The sequence below is a fragment of the Callionymus lyra genome, chromosome 4, assembly GCF_982586985.1.
Source record: "Callionymus lyra chromosome 4, fCalLyr1.hap1.1, whole genome shotgun sequence".
In the NCBI taxonomy this organism is placed as follows: domain Eukaryota; kingdom Metazoa; phylum Chordata; class Actinopteri; order Syngnathiformes; family Callionymidae; genus Callionymus; species Callionymus lyra.
The window spans coordinates 26688714-26708896 of record NC_141821.1 but is presented as its reverse complement, the minus strand read 5'-3'; the positions used below and the strand labels follow the sequence as shown (position 1 = coordinate 26708896).

At 38.0% G+C, this 20183-nt stretch overlaps 1 protein-coding gene across 1 annotated transcript in view; it reads right to left on the bottom strand.

Moving 5' to 3' along the window:
- The window catches only part of LOC148082303 (adhesion G protein-coupled receptor L3), a 222398-nt gene that overhangs the window by 194609 nt on the left and 7606 nt on the right, over positions 1 to 20183 (bottom strand). The window contains exon 2 of the mRNA XM_087789467.1: positions 654 to 722. The gene's annotated coding sequence lies outside the window, so the exon portion shown is untranslated. The remainder of the gene's footprint in view (positions 1 to 653; positions 723 to 20183) is intronic.

Sequence of the window (20183 nt, the reverse complement as noted above, 5' to 3'; positions counted from 1 at the left end):
CTGTAAATGGTCATTACTGCATTGTTATGCAAATTATGTGTGTGTGATTTTAGATCAATCTTTTTTTTTGTACAGTAGATCAAAATGGAAAAGCAACAGTTTAAATACATACCCCTGAGGTTGTAGTACAAGTTATGATACTAAACAAGATAAGATAAACTGCTTGTCAAATAAGGAATATAACTAAATATAGTTAAAATCAGACTCTAGAGTCCAAAGGGTTAAACATTTTTTGGGCGAACCTTTACAGACATACTTTCTTGCATTTTCTAAAATCCAATCTATATCACATCACGATAACTGACCATGCGTAAACATTGGCTGTGAGAGGCAAACTAAATGTTTGCGCATGTGGTGGGCCAGAAGGGCTGTAAACAGATGTGATTTGCATAAACCAAAAACATCAACCTTACCCAAGAGAATTTAATTTAAGCGCATGCCGGAGAAATGTGTTCAGTGGACCCATACAAAAAAACACAGTGAAAGCGTTCGTCAACAATGATGACATGAGGTTATATAAAATATGTACCTTTTCTTTTTACACAAACATGTACCAGAATGCATTATGAGCGACATTTTTTAGGGAAAAATAATAATCATGTAAGTTAAATGTATCCAAGTTGAGAGTACTTGGTGGGAAAAGTGTTAGCTACCTGGGTGTGAATAGCTGCTGGGCTCTTGGCAACACAAATCACATCCTGGACGATAAATCCAAATCAGGCCTGGAAGGGGACACAACCAGAGGAGGTGTAAGAAACAGAAGATAACACAATCTGAAATCATAACATGTTCTCTAAATAATGAGGATTCATAATCAGGGAAAGCTATGCGTTAGAGTTAGGAGACCATTTGTTTGAACTACCAAATGCATTATGCATTTTTCAAATCTATGTGGAAAGCAGTGATTATGCAAAAACGAAAAGTATGAATATATTGAGAATTCATTATGTAAACAATGTATGTTGATGTACTTTGCGTAACCACGTGAGCCATAACATGATGCAAACCAAAACATAATTAACTATGTACATAAGGGTTGTCACAAGATCTAATACGTTGGTATCAACACACTAAAACTACAACAATACCAGCTATTCTTGGAACCCAAAGTACCAACTATCTTCAAAACAATGGCTTCTGATATTTTAAGGGAAAGCAACCACTATTATATATATATAATGTATAATTGTTGAAGGTTATGTTATTAATTAATACATTTATAAGACAAAAATGTTATCTTTTAACTTGTGGACGGCTTGTCTGATCAGCGCTCCTTCACACAGATCATTATATCAATCTAGTGATTGATGATAGGCTGATCTCTATTTCTTTTATGTCATGTGACGAACACTGCTTTAACGATCGACTGGTCGATCGCTATTGACGTATTGAGCACCCGTTTTATACCAATACTCATATTTTGAGATAAAACCTACAGTCAATTCCTCCCTAAAATCCATATTTTAAGTAAGCATTGTATTTAATACTACAAGATATTTTAAAATCAAGCTTGTACATATTGCATTTATACCAACAAATTAAAAGGTCAGATGCGTACTGACATCATCGACCATAATGGCATGAGTTGTGATAAAAACTTTGACAAAAAATTAACACAGATGTATGTTTCTTATTTTGGTTTCAGCATCTTTAGAAAATACAAACATTACAAATTGTTCTATTTATTCTTAGAGCATCGGCACTGGTTTGGTAGCGGTATCAGATAAAACCTAACAAAATAATAGCTTAGGTTTTCTGCCTCCTTTTAAGGAAATGAATAGGATGATGTGCAAGTTGGCCAAAATAATGTTTTGTTGGCCAGATTTTAATTATGGTATAATAAAAAGGGACATTTTATGTGAACACCGAATGTTGAGATACCACCTAAAGAAAGAGGTTCACGAATGGCGTTATAAACAAACTAAATAGCGGAGGCATTAGAAAGAAAAAGAGTCAGGTAAAAATAGAGGAGACTGACCGTGTTGGGAAACAAAAACGTTTGCTTCCCCATTTGTGTTCTGTTTGTGAGACCAATTCAGCGACAAAAAATGTATTTCGTAATCCACATGACAATTTGTTCAATCTTCACCTTCATCGATTGACAAATACTACTCCTGAGTCATGAATACTGGCCTTAAAAAAATCCTTTCTCACCCCCCATTAAACTGGATATTATGGACAATTTTTCAGTGGCATTGTCATGAATCTTTCAGCAATGGTGGCAGCAGATTGTGGCTGTATAAGGAGCTATTCAGGTCACATCAGCTTTTAATGTGTGATTTACGAGCAGCTAACAGGAGACGGTGATGGGCTGCAGGACAAAGAGCTTGTTTTAAACCGCATTAGGGCTCCGCAGTAAATATCCCATTCAACATTAGCATTTTGATGGTGGCCTTCCACTGTCACCTTGTTTCCCCTGGTGTATATTTTGCTTTGGCTCGGTGTCAATCCATTTGCTAGCAGCTGTCAATCCTGGCCATCTTTATTAGTGACATTAACCTGGATGATGATGGGAATTGGAGATTAGTGAATTAGACAATTGCCTTTTAGCAATTAATTTTCACAGTTTTTAGGTTTATTAGGTAAACATGTGAAATGAGATAAAAGATTTATCTCTTTATTGATTTTTCATAGTAGTACAGTCACATCAATTCACGACAAGTAATGTTTCAATGTGACCAAAACAATACGAATACACAACGTAACAGCCTGTACAGCAAACCTCTATATTAATTATTCAATTTATTCAAATGAAATTGTCAATGTTGAAATGTTCCAGGAAGACATTTTCCGTATCTTCCAAAATTTTTCCAGTTTACCTTTGATACAAAACCTTATTTTTTCCAAGGCCACGTAGAAAGTAATTTCTTTGAGCAATTGGGAGATTCCGCAAGGAAGGTTGACTGCATTTTTTGGATTAAAGTTGTGTAATTCAGAAGGTGTTATGTATTGTCTACTCAACCATTTATATTGAAGTAACTTCGAGTTAGAATTGCCTGATCGAGTTGGAACTAAAATGCATGCTGCCCTCCATTCATCTTCAGTCACATCTTTATTCAAATCCATCGTTCGTACACATGTTCCTCACTGTTCAAGTGCTTCAGATGAGGTCTTTTAACAGGGTCAGGGGGGGGGAGAACCAACCCAGCATTTTGTTTTGATTACTTCGAATTTAAAGGAATTTGAGAAAATGTTTTGTGGGAATGTTCTGAACCTGAAGTGAAAGTCTAGAACAAAGACGTATAAACAAACCATTTCTACTCCGTTCTACTCTTGGTTCAACAGGAGAACATTCGATTGAATGTCGTCTTCTTTGAGAACCTCATAATTCATCCAGACAATCTAATGTTGATCTACTGGTGTAAATGTGTCAATATAACATATGACTATGACTTAAAAATGTTGTTATATGTGTGAAATTTGAAATATGTCAATATTGTACCAGCTTTCCCGACATACCTTGTTTAATACAAAGAATTGTTAAGAAAAAAAAGTGAAGTAGCACAATAATCAGTAATAATCATAATCGGTGAACATATCTGCCACTGATTTGACTGCATGCTGTGTGCCGGATAGTCATGTGACCACATCCGTGCACAGGTCTGCCAACAGTTTAAAGATGAGTGGTGTTGCACCTAAGGCAGCAAATTGGAAATGTCGGTATGGGTTGTTTAATCACACAGTGGGATATAGAGATTGTGATCACATTAATCATGCAGCCCTACTTTAAAATTATTATTTTTAACCAATTGGCGTCCTCTCTCAACAGTCTTGGCTTATCATGCACCAGTAAATACTGTGAGTCCAGAATGGAGAACAAAGAAATCTATTGGGAGAATGCTTCAAGGAGAAAGGGAAAAATGTTTAAAATTCTATTTCTAAACTTTCGGGTATTTGAGCACAATGGCTGAATGATGCTGGCTCCAAAAACAAGTGCTAAGAGTGGAGCTCCATCAAATCTGCTGTCCATTATGTCTGACCAAATTGGAGAGTTTCGTGCAGAATTAAGATGCCAGAGGTCAAGTCAGCGTAAACCGTCTACCAGCTTGGGTCAACAGAGCATCTGCCAGTTATTTCAGATGCTTGCCATTGTTTGGAATTGGACCATATTGCAACAATCCCAAGGCCTGGCTGCTGAAACTCACTCACAAACACAGCACAAGTGCTTGACTGACGCCGGATGTTGGCGAAAGCCTCAGGGTGGACTCAGAACCCTGTTATCTTTTGCTGTGGCTCCAGTCGCAATAAAAATAGGTGTGCGCCAGCTGTCGTCTTCACCGTGAACGGACAAAAAAGTACTTGCAAACGCTGCATTATTTTTTTCATATAATAACGGAAAGAAGATGGTAAGTGAAAATGTATTATTAAACTTCAGAATTCAAAAGCTAGAAAATGGTAGAAATAAAGACGTTTTTCAAAAGAACCAATTATACGTAGCTAATGGTGTTTTAGTTTCTACAAGCTTCCAAAATATTTCTTTCAAATGAATATGTCATGTAGTGAGAGGTATCGAGTTGGAAACCAAAATCAAGCAGTCATGCGGGGGCTGTTTAGGAACCATGCTAAAAAAAAAAGACCTGGATCAGATCCTGTGTAGCGGGTGGTGCAGCCAAGAATAATACGATACATGATTTCCCAAAATTGTTGGATAAGATAATGATCTGAGGAGCAGGCAGGCCACTCTGTGTCATAAAAACCCCTCATGCAGAAACTACTAACACATTTTGGCCACATGAGGATGATTATTGTCACACGTCTGAAGGAGCACCATTATATTGCCTGACAATGGGTCTGAGAATGCCATTCCAGAACCTAATGTCAGGAGGCACTAAGCCCAGGACTGGCTAGTGGAAAAAAGAACAAAAAGACCACCCTCATGGAGTCTGTTTATGATAGAAACAATGCCTATTTTGTCAAAAAAAAATGTTGCACTTTCAGCCATTTCATATTGACCAAATATATGAATTTCTTTTACTAGTCCCCGATAGATTGACAAAGTGGATTCATATATTATAATTGTATTATTTATAATTTATCCTGACCTAAGCAGCATAATAATCAAAACTTTCGGAAATGTTTAAGCCCAACATTTAACAAGCCTGATTTACGATGCAAGTCAGTTGATGAAAGGTTTAGAGTTTCTATGTAACTTTTTGTACAGTTTTTTTTTTCCTGTGACTGTGATCTTCATCTCGGTCTGACAATCGAAACAGCACTGCAGGAATTCTGCTGTTGAAGCCTCTAAAATATCTTCAAAGGGATGTGAAGACATTGAACGTTCAAGGTTCTCACAGCAATCTGTCACAATTACTCACGATATAATCGCACCACAATTTCTATAAATTCAGATGGGTGCTCGGGCGCTTCATCTCCATGTCAACCCAGATTAAGCCAGGGTTGCACTGCACATCGACTGCTTTTGATCAGACAAGATTCTAAATAAACTATGTTTTCCAACAAGCATTCCGAATGTAAAATGATGTTGCTCATGTTTTTTGTTTGCTGTGCCGTTGTGTTTATGTCATTCCCTTCTTCCTTCTGGACAGTGGGGTCGCATGGATGCACTGATACCAATCGCTGCGTCCCCTGCTCTGCTGTGCTGGGAGACCCCATGTCTGAATATGTGCTTTTATGTTCTGAGGTTGTTTATGTGCTTTTGTTCACCACCTACCCACCTATCCTCCAGTGAACCTTTCATTTGCAAGACAAGGATGACGCCACAGATGGATGCCTTGGCTCACCATTTCTACTTCACCACAAAACAAATCCTGCTTTTTAAACATAACAGACAATAAACAGATGTCTTCATGGTTGTAAGAAAAGGCCATTTGAATGAAACCGGATTATAGTGATGGAATTTCACGTCATATTTACTAATATAGCCATTGAAAAGGAAGCAGACTATAATAAGAAACATCTAAAAGCACAATTTCCATTTTTGTCATACACTAGTCTCTGCCCTAAGGTTTCCTGTGATGTCGAAGAAAAAAAAACCTTAATTCAAGCAGACAATGACTCACAAATAACATCATGCCTCAAGGTCAAATTTGCACTTTGACAATATTCAACATTCTTGAAACAACATTGCCGCAGCCTAGAAGTCTGTGTCAAAAGCAAGGCATGATGAGGAAAGCAAAAAAAAAAAAAAAAAACAGGAACTAAAATCCGTGAGTGCACACTGAGTGATCTAAGGCGACGGGCTGTGGTGTGTCTCTATAAAAGCATTTACTGAGGCAGAGCGGCGTGGTCAGCCCAAAGCTCATCAAAGAGTGGCTTATTTTATCAGCCAAGTGGAAAATGTGCTGAAAAGGAGAGTGAGAGGCAATAGCAGGGAAGTCAGCGAGAGTAACCCGGCCATTGTGCTCGCTGCTGACCCAAACACCAGTGCTACTGTAGTCACAACAGAAGCCTTAATCGAGGGATAGGGCTTTCAAATAAAAACTCCCCGTGGGTGTGACTCTGTAACTGACAGGTCTCTGTTTGCATGTAGAGGCCAGAGGCGACCAATTTGAGCTAATGAATATAAATAGTATAGAACTGAAATAAACTGATTCAACGGACCAATTCTGTCCGAGGCTGTTATAGTGACGGCTGTTGAAGCTGTGTCCTGATTGTCAGAGCCCATTCAGCGACATGTTTTATACTATAATCTTTAGCATTGAACAGTGAAACGTTATAAATAGAGCCGTGTTGAGTGCTAACATTTGGACACCACTAAATGAGGCTTCAATAGGACCTTCACCGAGGGTGGGAGACAGCAGTATGCTAGAAAAGCTCTCCTCCCTGTTAAAGAGCCCTCAACGGTCTCTATCATCACCGAGCAGCTCCTTCTGTGGCAAAGCTCTCCATTGATGGGGCCGTACATAACGATAGTTTATTCTTGTTGCTGTGAGACTTCTCAACAAAGTACACGAAAGAGGGGGCTTGGGAGATGCACTGTAAGAGCCCTTTAAAGTGACGGTTCACCCAAAATTCAACCTTCACTCAGTGTAGACGGTAGACTGTATGCCCTCTGGAAGTATTTGCGTTTTAGAGCCCTTGATATTCTTTAAATGTCTTCTACAAACAATCGTAAAATGTAGAGCTTTTTTTCGGGAACAACTCTTGTTGTTGAGGCTTCAATACAAGATGGACATTACATACGAGCAATATGGAGGCATGTGGATTTTTTCTTTAAAATGAATGTACATTTTTGCCTGTAACTCTAAAAAGGAACGGATCACTCGGGTTCTCACTGAGCATATGTGACAGAGTCTTTTTTCTAAAGTATATAAGCATTTTCCGGCATGACTATGGCATTGATGTTGCAGACCGGCTTGGCAATTCCCCAGACCCAATTACCTTTCAGATCTTTTGGATATCGTGTTTCGTTTCTATCCACGGACACCACATGCCGTCCTATATATACCCTGATCCAGGTCTAGGAGAAGATCCCTCAGAAGAATATCCTTGGGCTCATCCTGATCATGCTCACACGTTATAGAGAGTGGAGGCCAAACACACTTCAGAGCCTCATTTTGAATTGTCTTAATGTATATCCACAGAACTTTGATCTGCCTCTGATCTCATTTTACACTTTTATTGAAGTATGATTCTAAACCCAGACCTCCTTCTGTGAAGGATTTTGATTTCCATTGATCATTTTTAGGGTTTTTTGGATCTCATCACACACACACACACACACACACACACACACACACACACACACACACACACACACACACACACACACACACACGAATATTTCATTAATCAAAATCTGGAATGGGTTGTTTAAGTGTTCCCTTTATTGTCTGAGCAGCGTATTTAATATTTAAAAACCTCCTAGTTTATTCTGGCGATGAAGTAGAATACATCAATATTCTATAATATATATATATATATATATATATTGAACAGTTTTCTTTCTTTAATTTCTTCATTTTACTATATTATGTCTATTACCATTCACTTTGTTGCTGCAACACTGAAGCATGTTCTTATTTCCTCTCCGATGGCCGTGGAGTGTAACAGTGTAACAGTCCAATTTGTGCAAAATACTGCAGTGCGCTCTTTAAAAGGAATGGACAAAGGAGATAAAAATCTCCCCCGTCCCAGCTTCCCTCCACCAGCTGCTTGTGGCTTTTTGGATTCTTATCATTGTTTTTTAAAGCTCTGAAGATTCCTACCCCAGGTCAGAAGATTCTGAAAGGCTAAAGGAGAAAGAGCCTTTTCAGTTTGTGGCTCTCACCTCCGACAAACTGATTATATTAACTCTTGCATTGTATTATTTGTTGTTTTTTTCAGTCCAAATGTACAGCAGTTTAGCAGCTTGCATTGAATTCTGAGTGATATATTAAAATGTTGGAATGGAAAGTACCCATGAAACATGAGTTTCTATCAGATATTCCTTTCAAATAAGTAAGTAAGTAAGTAATATTTATCTATATAGCGCTTTTCGAGACCAGGGTCACAAAGCGCTTAAACAATCAAAACAATACTCAAAAAAGTACATACTTTAAAGATCAAGATAATACTGGAAAATACACAGGAAATAAGGCAACATTTGTTTTTCATGGTTAAATTATAAAACAGAAAAAGACATACGTGTAGGTAGATAGATGTCACCATACCTTAGGTTTGAGGTTATATTAAATGTTCTTGAATTGACAATCAAAAATGACCAAATACTGTTTTTTTTGTTTGACAGTTAATGCTTGTTGATGTTTTACATCAAATGTTTTGATGTTATACAGCAAAAAGACAGTTCCCTGTTACAGTCTCGTTTCTGTTTATACGAACCCAAGGAAGTCTTTATATTTCTATTTTATTATTTCCTTCAATTATTTTATTCGGAATAGATGTATTTTTCCTCCAAATCATCTATCCCAACAAAACGTCGATGCGAATGCAAATGGTATGGATGGTATTGATGGGACTTGACAAAAAGATACTTCAATAGATGTACACAGCGAGAATGTGTCATTATTCAACTTTTATTTGATGATATAACAAGTTATTTGTAGGAAAATTGCTGTACCAGCGCTTGAAAGCTAAAGGACTGAATGTGTGTGTTGTAACGCTAAAATAATAACTTGTTTTTCAAAATGATGTAAGTAACTATCATCATCATTTCCTTAGTACATTTCTGTTCTAGGCTTACAGCACAAGAGTTCCAGGACTGTTAACTGTCAACTCATAACAGTCCATTTCCAAAACAAAATTCCATCCATTAAAATCCCAGGTGGTCTTAATATGACAAACTGGGTAACGCCAAAGGCAACAACTGGAGAGTGCACTTTGAGCCCATTAAGATTGGGTGCAGAGGCTCTGGTGGTTTCTCCTAGTGCTGAATAAATGGTGCAGCAAAGAGAGGAGACAACAGAAAAGATGCTTTATTTAAGAAAGTCTGAACTGTGATGCTAGGAAATTATTTGGGACTTAATCAACAATGGCTGGATCAGTGTCTGATGTTGTCAGTAGTGATGGGTTGATGAGGCCTCATGATTCTGGGTCGGATGTTTAACGATGATCTTAATTTTAGAAAGGCCACTAGGTGGTGTCTCTTCTTTACAATCTTAGGCTATGATCTAATCATTTAATGAAATCTGGCATAATTTCTCATTGACATTTCCTGATTGTGACAATAGGTGATCCAGGTCCATAACGGCGGTACAATTAAGTTCCATTAACTTTTTTTTTGTTGTTGTTATTTGTTCCATTTGGCCATTTCAAACTGCAGTTCAGGCTACTACAGATCACTGCTAAAATCTGTTTCTGTGCACTCAACCACCCGTGTAATCCACACACTGAATGATTTGAGGCGACCTGTCCAGAGTTCGGAACCAGGTGGCACGGGAGACAGAGATGTGTTCATCATCGGCATGCAGTGTGTATAGTCTAGTGAGTTTAGATTAAACCGCATCAGGGGTTAATGGGTTTGCTTCAATAAGTGTGCCGTTGTTGTGAGCGGGTTTTCCAAAGCACTGGGGATCAAGGCAAGTCGGATAGCGTGATACGTTTAGCAGTCAAATAAATAAATAAATGCATCCGCCCAGAAAGAGATTGCATGACCTCATGTCAGGAGTTAAGGACAGGTGTCTTCTGCCCCCCTCTGTAGATTAAAGAGTGAAAAACAATCCTCTTATGTGGCATTATAAAAAATAAATAAATAATTTGAGAATACACCCATAGACATGTAAGGCCTGTAACCCATTTGCACACATTGTTGTCATGTGGCGTTTTCCCTATTTGTGTCCACCATGAGCCAAATGTCATTCATTTTCTGTCTCTTATTCCCTTATGGCGGTCGTAGGGGAAGCTGGATCCTATCCCAGTCTCTTTGGGCAAGAGTCGGGGGACCCCCTGGACAGGATGCCATTCTGTCATAGCCACACACACACACTCATACATACGGACAAGTTCCCAAACCACCTCTGTGCGTTTTTGGACTATGGGAGTAAACCAGAGTGCCCGGAGTAAACCAACGCAACACGGGGAGAACATATCAACACACAGAAAGGCTTCAAGTCGCCTCTCCTCCACCCTCCCTTCTCGAACTTGCAGCCTTCTTGCTGTGGGACGACCAATCCGCCAAATGTGTGAAAATGAAAATCAACAAAAAGCAGCGTGCCGGGTCTGAAGGAGGTGGTGCAAATTAGCGAGGATGAGAGTAATCATAGACATGGGTAAATTACATGTTTCACATCGACATGATGCTGCCACAACTGCCCCCAACATCATTAAAGTGTTAATTAATCTGCATAGAAATAAATCCCCTCTACGTCTATTAGTGAATTTTAATCATCATTTTCAATCTTTTATTGCTAACAGAATCGTCTTAAAAACTCTACATGACAGTTTTAAATGCTTAACTCAAGTCAGTAAATGCCTTTGGCCTCACTTAACTTAAGTACTTTAAGTTCCCTATAATATTTTTGAAAATATTAATTATGTATTAATAATTTTCCCAAAATTATTTTCTGAACGCTGTGAGGCAATCATTAAATAGATAGTAAACTACTTATCCCTGGCATACACAAAGACATTTGCCTTTTAGATTGACTTATTATACACTCATTTTTATTTTGTACATTCCTGTTCCCGCTTGACCTTCCTGCCCTCTTGTCTTCTCCGGCGGTGCAATCAGAAGCTCCTCACTGATGAGCCGCTAACCTCCCTTTCCTCCCTCGTGCATTCAGTCCGTGTGATTGCTCCATCTTGTCCTTGTGCCCGACGTTATATTCAAATCTTTTTTCATTATTATAATTTAAACCTTGCCTTTCCCGATTTATTTTTTTGTCTCAATCGTTTGTAACCTGGATACTTTATCCTGGTCTACCTTCCTATTCCTCAAGCTTTATTTGGATATAAAGACATAGGTTGTGTCCCAAATTGCACACTTCTCCAAGTGCACTGGTTTATAGTACACGTTGAGATAGTGCACGTACTTGGCCAGTGCACAAATTTGGACAGGGTAGTACCGTCTCAAATCAAACACTGCCGCTACGCACCTACAGGAAATGACTCAACAGCTTCTTCTTCTACTATTTTTTAATGCTGATCGCAACCGGAAGTTGGAAAACTATAGCAGACAGCACTTTTCGCCATTTAAAAGTTATTAAGTTGTGTTTCATTGTGTTATTATTATTATTGTTGTGTTGTTTTGTAGTAAAACGAGTGTTTTATTGATACATTTACGCGAGTATCTGCTCCAAAGTTGCTTCGTCAGTGACGTAACTTCCATTTATCGTCATATACGTCACTAAGATGGCGGTCGTTGAGGGTGGAAAGAGTCCATCGATCCACACTCAATTTTCCGGCCATTTGACTGCACCAATTAAGTGCTTTTTGCACACTTAATTTTCGTGTAAGTGCCGAAGTGTGTTATTTGGGACACGGCAAAAGATTCTGTGTCATTTACCTTAACTCTCATACACTTTGTATATAAGTTATTCAATGTTTTTCTTTTTTTTTTCTTTAAAATAGCTTTCTGTTGGATATAAATGATGATGTGGCTGGTTTATAATATTGGTGAATAAAAGGAGCGAGCTCCACCAGCAAATGTTCTTCAACTGAAGTCAAGCAAAAGAACAAGGTTGATTGATCACTGGGATAGACAACATAATGGCAGGATGTGACTGAAACGGCAAATGTTCCCGGATGTCTCAATGGTCCATATTACTTTGAAGTATTCTGACAAAAGCGTTAAAAAAAATATCACAACACCGACAGCAGAGTTGTCCATGCATAAAATTGGACAGCCGTCCTTCAGCATCTGACATACATCTGATGAATCTCATACACGCACCATAGATCAGGTCAGCGCCGTATGCTGCCACTGAAACACAAAAAGTAATTGAATGAAGAATAGAAACAAACGTGGGTGTTCGTGGGCGTTGAGGGAAATCATGGATATTCTGGAGATGGTAAACGAGCCAAATGATTTAATATCTAGCTGCAACTATGGAAGAGATTTGAAAATCAGTAGCTGATCATGAAATTGTACAGATTTATGCAGTCAACGTACATTTATTACGGTCAGTAAATGACAACTGCGTTTTACAAAATAGGACCAAATTACTTTGGGGAGAGTGAGAAAAAAAAGAAAAACAACTCTTCTATCTATTCCATTGTATTGTCTTTCATTTTGAATTACTTCCGTAGCACAAGTGTCTCTTGCACACACTAAAAAAAGGATATCCAAAAAAGATTCTCAACAAAATTGCTTTATTACCATATGAAAGATCCATCCAAGAATTCTGATATAAATATTTATTCATCTTTCCATTTCAATATTAGAGCACTTCTGGTACAACAGAACCCTTTTCTGCAGAAGCACTTAAACCCCGTTTCATGACATTGTTTTGGGCTTTTTCCTCTTAATAAATGAATTGTTAAATTACCCATAAAGCATGCTGTAAATGATTCTGGTTAAATGAGCTACAAAATAAATCGGACCCAAGAGCTCGGACCCTTAAAAAGAAGTGAACCTTTAGTCTTCGCTGCACCAAACCTTGAAAACTGTCTGATCACTAAATCAAACATTTGTTTTTGGACACAGATACTAATGGGGTTTTTTTAATGACTGAGGAAATCATAAAAAAGCGGCTGATGATAGCAGTATCTGCCCTTAAGCGTTTGTTATTTGCGGAATTAAATGCCATCCATCTGCTGTAGATGCACTTGGCATGCTGCACATTTTTGTATCCATTTAAGAGTTGAGGCAGTGGACTGTCAACAAATACAGCATGCATTTGGTGAAGTGGACCAAGAAAGCTCATCGAGTTTTTTCGCATGTGAGGTACATCAAAGGAACTGGAGAAGATGGTTGCAAACTTGCAATTAATTTATATTAGGGAAATTCTGTCCCAGAGGAAATAAGATTTCGAAGAGTTACACACACACAATAAAAAGCCAAAAACTTGTGAGTGAATAAACCGAAGCAAAACCTCTGAAAAAAGACAACAGATATGGATAGATGAGGCAATATATATATAAATCTAAACTTGATCAACAATAGGAGGAAGTCAAATTAAATATTATAATATATAATATATTAATATCATTAAAATAAAAGATATCGCAGTTAAAATGCATAAAAGAATACTCAACGATGAAAGTGAAAGACCTGGAAGATCATGATGATGAAACATGTAATTGTATTTGCCTTAATATAAAAGGATTTATTACACGTGTTATAAAGGTTCATTTTAATTACAGAGACCACTCTGCTCAATTTTGTTTGAAGATGGATTTAAACCTACTCCGTTCTTTTTTGTGTTGTGCATACAGATATTTTTTCTTCTGGGCCTGATCTCAAAAATGTATTTCAACTCTCAATTCAAAGGTTTTTTTTCACCTTTCAGCTTCTCCCTGACAAGTTATCGAAATCGAGACAAGACCCAATCTTGTGTCACCTTTAAAAATATGTTAAGTCCTGTTGGAAATAGACCTTAAAGATAATTCATATGTCCTGTAATTTCAAAATTACACTCACTTTTTTGTGTGTCTGTTTTTATCATACATCCTCCTTTTACCCAAGTTATGACAGATATTTTCATCTCATTATTAATATTTTCAATAGGAAAAAAACATTTTTTTGAAGACGTCCAGATTCATGATTAATTCTGATTTAGCTTCATGATGTTGATGATTCTTCCAACATTTTTAGACCTAGTAAACCTAGTAAGGTGTTTCATCATCTTCCACTGTAGTCACTGGAAGACAAGGTGATGCATACACTTCATCATATTTCGTCTTCTTAGATTTTGGATGACTTTAGATCGTGTTATTCTCTCCGTCTCTCTTTTCATCACTGTTAAATACGCTCTCTCTCGCTCTCTCTTTACTCTATTCAAGTGAAATGGCGAAGCTGTGCGTCCCAACAAGACAGTCAACATGTTGTCATTTAGCTCACACACAGGTCAGATGACTTCACGGTCTTCACTTAGTGGTGCAAAGGGTAGCCAGAATGCTCCAGCACATCTCCCATTGAATTAACATTGTATATGTCAACGTGAAACTGGCAGTGCACACTAACAGACACAAGCAGACAGATGGCTCCCAGAGAGCGGGTTCTTCTGCATGATGAATCTTTGCATCTGTCGGTGTGACTTCAGAAGGCTCACGGTCAGGGAACTTCAACAGGAAAACAAGAGGTGTCATCTGAATACCAACTACTAAAAAGCTGAGCTGCCATGATTAAAAAACATTTTCAATTATCTTTTTAACAGTAATTAAATGTCGCTGTCCAAGACCAGACGATAAAAGGGCCGGCGTCCAGCTTTTTGCTGTTTCCGGCTGACATGACACACACCCGTCTTGAAATTATTAAAACCAGGACAGGACATAAGTTAGCATAATTATATCCGGGTGCATGTGTGGCTATTGTCCAGACCTGACAGTGTGCGCATACTCAGTTCCCTGACATTTTCTAATTGGATCTGACGAATGGTTTGGCCACATACACTTATAGCATGAAAGGAAGCTGGACATAAAAGTGATGTGGATCAGCCCGTCCCTCCTCCTAGAGCGCCTGCAGAACAGTGATAGAGAAGGTAACAATTGTTTCGCTTCTTCCACCAATGTGGAGAAAGAAAAATCAATGGGAGAAAAAAAAAAAAACCTTCTACTCCCAGTTGGATTCACCCGGCACTTCTGATGTAATTCACGCCGCCTGATCTCTTATGACATGACTTAGGTGTGCATCCGGAATTTATGTAGCATCTCAACAAGTCCGTTTATCAACGTAGGAAACTATAAAACAGTAACTGGTAACTGACGTTCACATCTGCATAGTTAAGACAAAGCACCATATCGGTCAAATAATGATTATTGGTCAAGTGTATGCCGCAGAAAATTAACGGAAAGGGACTCAGCTTTTCTTATTTATTCATATAGACAGAAATTCCTTAAATGGTTGACCTACAATGACCTCCCAGCATATTGGCTCCTGACAGTTCCGTTGGTGCATTGACTTTTTCATGCCAAGATATCTGCTACCAGATACCATTAAGACCTTCTCTGCATTGTATGTTCAGAATATGTGTGTACACTTCTAAAACGGAAAAGCTGGGGTTAAATACAATTGTTTACAGCCTACAGCAGTATTTAACACTTAGGCTTATTCGTAAAGTACATCGGCTTTAAAATTAATTGAAAATCAGTTTTAATTTAAACTCAAACTGAATTGACTAATCCAATTAAGTTAAATGTTCCATACAATTGTACATTGAAAATAAACATCCACCTGAGAGAGAAAAGGGGAATTAATATTCTGTTAATTCAATTTATTTTACACCAACTTACCTATGGTGTTACTTAACGTGAATATTAACTCGCCTATTGAGATCTAATCGATTGACTTGACTGACAGCCATATATCATTATGTGTCCTTTTGACAAACATTTCATAGAAAATATATATTTTTTTTAATGTGTATACTTTTTCTATTTTGCACGGACTTCCTGAGTTGCAAACTCAAATGCACATTTTTAACTAAACCTATGAAAAGGTGTTTTTTTTATCAATTAGAAAACATAAGAACATCATTGTGAAGGATAATTATAATAAGTGTTGCTATTGTGCTTGTTTACAGTCCACTGTTCAGGCCAAGAAATCTGTAAAAACTGTCAAATGTAGGGATATCACCGTGTTCCTTTTGCTCCTTGCCTGGGGTGCTAAATCACGCACTGTTGTCTGCTGCTTATTTGGCTGAGCGAGTCGTAGTGGGGGGCTCGCAGGACCCACTTCTGACATAATGACTGATTACGGTCTTTTGGCTCCCCCTGAAAGAAATCCCACAGTTGCCTCCATTGTGAGGAGCAATATAGCGGTGAATGGCGAATGTGGACTGCACCGGGATGTGCAAGTGCTGCTCGGCCCAACAGCCTGTCAGGACTGTCAGCAGCCACAGTGGTCACCTGGGTATGGCGCAGAGAACCATCTTGTTAATGATGTGGTGTTTCCAATTAAAAGAAAAACCCGAGAATAATTCAAAACCAAAGCCCTCAACCATATTTGCAAATTTGTACAAACAGGTAAGAAAAAACATGTTTGAGTCACTGTTATAGTATTTAATACAGAATATATTTTTTAAATGTAGATTTCTCTGAATTAATTCAGTTATCTTCACGTATTAATCCAATAAAACAGATTAAATAAATAGGTTGAACACGGCAGTAGTATTACTAACTTAGGAAAACACGGGTGAGTGACGACGCAAAAATGACATGTCAATATTTGCTCTTTCTCAAACAACAGGGAAGTCTTAGTGTCAGCACTTTTCAAATGTCGAGTCTTCAGCCTGTCAATTAAGTTCAAGGTGACACGAAAATGTGTCATTTAGACTCCTTGGATCACGTCAGTCAACAACTGCCATGAGGTGACAAGAAAGTGTAGCAATGTCATCGCATTTTGGAGAAATATTCGGGTAAATACAGGAACAAAGGCGGAGAACGATCCCTGTCCCCGGAGCTGATATTTCAGAATCAGAAGATCAGAGAGAACAGATAATAAAGAGTAGAAAAGAGATATTTGTCATATGTTATATATGCATTGTTTGAATAACACTGGACCCAGAGGCGATCCATCACCCAAGAGAATGATTATATGGCTTATAAGGCAAATAAAAAAGCGGGTATTTACTGTACATCCACATATAGGTAACGTTGTTTAACAATAGCCACAGACAGTGGCAGTAGTAAAACATAAAACAAAACTGTTTTTTTTTTACTACTAACAGTTTTGTTCTAGAAGTTTCATCATTTTTGTGCTTCGGAAATAGCATAAATCTAATATTTTGTTTCCTACTTACTGTTTGTGGAACAATCTATAAAGCCATGACCTAAATACCTGTGGAAAATGAATGGAACATATCGGGATAAGGCTTAGAAAGAAGGTTGTGCTGGTAAATGCTGCAGACCATTGTAGAAGTGACAATGGTCTGAGCAAGTCATGTCCGCCATGACTCACTCAGAAATGTAAGATTCAGCAATTCAACTTAGCTGACTCACTTATGTCCGTGAAGGTTTTCCAAAAGGTTCAAAAGCGAGGCAACTCTGTAGAGTTCTAGGAAGACATTTCACCTTCTTCAGTTCCTGTTTGAACCTCTTAGAAAACTCACTTCTAGTAACATCATCACGACATACCGAGTTCCATACACACTACCAAAGCTAGAGTGTAGTGGATTGAAAGGCAAATCCAGTAACCTCAAGTTAATAAACAGATCGAGCTCACTATAATGGCTGTATCCGTGTACATCTCTACTTCAGATGTAAACACGTATTCAGTAAGACTCGTAAAATGCTCTGCAGTTTTTTGCAGTGCGATCCCCTTTCCTTTCCACCAGCCCCCACTGTCAGACTCCTAAATCTAATCCTACCGTATCGATCTGTAAATTCAATTTAAGCCGCAAGTACAGTCGAGGGAGTTGCTGAAATGCTGCTGTACATATCAAAGTGGAGTCCAATCCACTTCATCTACATGAACATTTGAATAAGCGACAAACATGCTTTCTCTTAATTGTGGGAGGCGGAAACGACCTCGCCTGTTGCAAACATCAATCCTTTATTTGGCAGCGAGCTACCTGTTTGTAATTGCCCTCCGACTGAAACATTCAGTAAATCGAATGACGCATGAATGAAGCCTTTGCACTCAATATGAATCTATACGTAACGCTATTTCAAACTAGTGACATTGATGTCATGACAGTGTTTTCTAAACAAACCAAAAAAACAAAATAAAATAATTAATTATTTGCTTGAACATCTGTAACAGGGTTTTATAGATTTTGAACCTTCAACGACTTAAAATCTCTAAGTACACTTGGTTATAAAAGCAAGTAGAATAGAAGATCATATAAATCTGAGAAGAGAAGATAATGTCACAGTTACATTATCAAACATTTTTTGTTTGGTGAAAAAAAGGGCATATCTCAACTTGATTCCTGCTTGGTCCACGACTAGATTTGAAAAAAAATAAATGCTGTGTCTCAAATCGCATACTAGCATACTCAAAGTTAGTATTTTTAGTGCGTAAGTGCGTCTCAATTCTTAGTATGCGAAATTTAGTGCGCCATGCACACTAAATTGGCGTACAAAAATGCCCACAAAACTGAGTATGGTTCGATGTACACTATCTACCCTAAATGGCTGCCGTCTTAGTGACATTGTAAACGGAAGTTACGTCATATATATTTGCATACAAAGGTGTTTTTGTGGTGACCCGGTGTTTGCCTTAACCTAGCCAGATGCAGACACTGACCCATACTATGAATGCAAGAGGGGGTTGTTATGGAAACATCTAGAGTAGAGATAGACTCAGTGGGTTTAGGTATGATTTCCCACTGCTTTAATCCATATTCACACATTTAGTGTTGTAATACACAGAGCCTTCCAAGGAGCGTGACCTTTCATGCTTCATGAAGTAACTGGGGGTGTGGGAACACTCAATAATTTTACTACAAGTACTATTTTTTGTTCTGGTTACTGTTAAGATGTGGCAACATTCTTATGAAAAGACAGGCATGAAAATACTAAATAACAGAAAATTATTTTCTTAATTAGCCATGACCAAACCGTTATTAAATATTTACAATGAAGCAAATACTGTTTTACTGGTCAGATAAGAAGGTATCGGTGGTTTCTGGAGGGATAATACAAACCAGCACTTCCATTCATTTGTATGCCGCTGCAGGTGCACCGGGCCATTTAGTATTCAAGTCCGAGCGTGCTCCCCAAAAAGGCCATAAATTAACTTCTTTAGGAGCTTGAGCGTCTGAGAAGCGCCGTGCCTTTGCTGCACTTCCTGGTACGATAGAGCAAGAAAATGCACGAAAGTCTTAAAAGAGAAAGCCAGTTGAGATCTCTGCAAAAATGTCATACAGTAAAAATTCCCATAGACAGCAGGATTTTATAGAGTAGTAAAGGGGTTGATAAACGGGTGCTTGGTCCAGGTATGACAGTTTAATGGCCTTTGCGTTGAAATGTACAGCAATTGTGTTGTAACAGAGGTTTGGCTTTACATGCTAACTTGACATTTCGGGGTTTGTATTTTGCAGCGAAGCAGAATTAAGATCTTACCCTGAGGCCTGATAACAATTTATGTTAGTTTATTTTACTTGTAGGTCTCACTCCAACTGCAACTAAGAGAACCAGAGGTGAGAAGAAGTTACGTAAAGTTTCCAAATACACAGACCTTCTTGACCATAATAAGTATATGATATTACTTATTATTATTTAGAATTATTGTATAGAGTAAAATTGTACTGCTCCAGATTTCTTGTGAAAACACAATGTTTCCAGCTTGTATCTGAAACATTATTATAAATTGCATAGAACCATTGTTCTATGGTCACTAATATACTCATTTTGAGAACCGTGACTTGGATGTATGATAAACTACCCGGACAGTATGTTAACCAAAACATCAGAAATAAATAAGGGAGTGGACTGATCAACAGGCTGAAAGTGACTTCAAATGTTGCCCGCCAAACCATAAATCATTCAGTCCAGCAAGTGAAATGACTTTTAGTTTAGTACTTCCTCTGTTACAGCATGTGAGGTCTTGTTTTGACCATTAGGTAAGCTTCCACTTAAAAAAAACATGCTCTAAACAAGCTTTAAAAATAAGTTTGGTGGACAATAGGGGTGTGCTAGTGATTGGTTGATGAGGCCTCATGATACTGCATCCATAGTTAATT